The sequence below is a fragment of the Lissotriton helveticus genome, chromosome 1_2, assembly GCF_964261635.1.
Source record: "Lissotriton helveticus chromosome 1_2, aLisHel1.1, whole genome shotgun sequence".
Classification (NCBI taxonomy): Eukaryota; Metazoa; Chordata; class Amphibia; order Caudata; family Salamandridae; genus Lissotriton; species Lissotriton helveticus.
The window spans coordinates 429,132,516-429,135,053 of record NC_136058.1 but is presented as its reverse complement, the minus strand read 5'-3'; positions in this window follow the sequence as shown (position 1 = coordinate 429,135,053).

The window sequence follows — 2,538 nt, the reverse complement described above, 5'->3', positions numbered from 1 at the left end:
ATGTCATCAGTGATGTCATTTGAGATGTCATCAGTGATGTCATCAGTGATGTCACTGACCATGTCATGAATGATGTAATATGTGACATCATCAGCAGTGGATTGCAGGTGCGCGATATATAGTTAGTGCAACTAACTATATATGGAATTTCAATGGTTTTGTGTGAGTAAAATAAGGTTTTTTAAATGCTAATTCCTAACTATATATGGTCTATAACCTATGGTTTTTTCAGTGAATTTTCAAGGTTTTGTAAATGCTAATTCCTAACTATATATGGTCTATAACCTATGGTTTTTTCAGTGAATTTCAATGGTTTTTTAATAGCAAATATCATAAGCTGTCGAATGTCAAGTACGTGGTAAGTGAAAACATTTTCGTGTTTATGCACACTGATCTGCTTTGAATGGTGCCCCCCCTCTCATTTCTATTAGGAGTACTCTCTCTTTGCACATAGTGAAGGGTAGTTAACGCAGGCCTTTGCCCCCGTTGTTATACGTCGTGCCTGCTTCTCTCTCCATTTGATTGATTGTTATCCAAGTATTTACTGTTTTAGAATTGGTTCTCTTTGGTTCATTCTCTATTTACAAACAAACACAGAGCCGCAATACTCTGTTTAGTCTTTGCAGATAACGAAAAATCGTGTAAAAAAAAAAGAAAAGGAATCGAGCAAAATCAGTAGGCCACTAACGGGATCTCTTTTTGACCTCGCTAAAATAGAAACATTAGGAACAACCCCTCATGACAAATACAAAACTAGTGAAATGAACTGAACTCCACACAATGATGGCTGCAAAACAGCTCGGCTCCGCCACCCACCCCGCCCAAAATAACGATAAAGAGCGGCTGCCATGATTGGTTGCGGAATGGCCACGACGGAGCTACGAAATGGTACTGCTCTCATGCTAACCCCAGCTTCAGTCTGAAACATCCAGAAACACTGTAGACTACCAATTCGATCAGTTCCGGTAGCGCCCCAATGTAACCCGGTAGAGAAGAACTAGCCCTCCCCTCTTTGACTGATGTTTCTTGTTGCCTGTCCCTTCTGTTGTCATTTAACAGAACTATTTAGCCTGCTGAAAGGGGTTGTGTTCCAACCGCTGGTTGGTGGAGACATTTTGACTATATTCTGGACCTGCGTTGTCGCGTAATGCGTCATATGACGCGCCGCGTTAGCGCATCCGGAAGTCATCCGGGGCGCGCAGCGTGTAACGTAAGCATAACAAGTCATGTGACTTGTTAATAAAACTTTTCATTGGTTCATTTTACTTTTCTTATTCTAATGATGAAAGGCTTGGTCATATGACCTAAAAATTACGCTTTTTATTACTTCCGAACATTATTTTTTCTTAAATATATGTTATAATGTTCCAGGCTAATGTACTTTCCCGGAAAATTTACAACTGTCCTGCAAGTAAAATATATTCTTTTTTCGAGAAAAAGAGCGTTTCTTCATCCCATGACGGAGCCGTTGAGCAAAAGAGGGTCGACCTGCTGTCTTAGTCGCCGATACGCCTGAATATGAGATTCTTATCGATCACTTTATGTTGCAGGAATAGAAAACACAACAGCCCTTGACCATTTATCTTTACTGCGTTCCTTCGTATTATACCTTTTACCCTTCATGTAATTGGTCTGCTTTATTTCACTTGCCTTTTAATGATTCTAAAACAGTGACTATTATTAAAAACTTTACCAATGTATATACTACTACCATGTTTTCTTTTAAAAACCTTTATTGTGAAAATTTCATTATACAAATACGAGCCTATAACCACGTGGGCCGGCCACGGAGCAAACTGTAATCGTATATGATGAGTAGACATTTACACTGTAGAGGAACGTAACGGGCGGGCCATTAGGTTGCAAGAACTAAGGTGTCTAACAGTTACGGAATCGGTGGACGTACATTTTATAATTAAAATACGACAGGGCCAGTTACAATAAAATTATCTAGATATACATTTGCGGGCAAGTACCATGGGTGACGTTAATTCGAACTTTCAATAGTACAGTAATCAATAACACATCAGAACTTAATATCAATAGGGATGTCGAAATATTCAATCAATTCTCGTCCCCGCCCGCCATGTGCTTCAAAACTGCATACGTATCTCGTGATTTCAAGGTTCTGCAACCAGTACACAACAAGGAGTTACGAGTCCCATTTATTCCGGCGCCATTTTGGGCGAGGACGGGCAGGTCCAGGATATAGTCAAAATGTCTCTACCAACCATCGACTATGATGATGTTCATATGCTGTATTTATTAGAGTAACACTCATCTGTCCACATGAAATTAATTTGCCACAATCTAAACATGTCATTTTAATCTTTCCAAAGTTCTTCTAAATATTTGGGACCGTTTCCCTTGCCTCTGATGCTGTCAGTGCCACTTCTTTGATGAATGTACTAGCAGGTCAGGGGTTCTCCTCCAAATCTCTCTTTTATGCAGCACTATAATTAATTGGTGCCACCTCTCCATATGACGATGCATGGTATAGTTACCATAACTATAATTTTTTTTCGGTTCCTCTGGAGA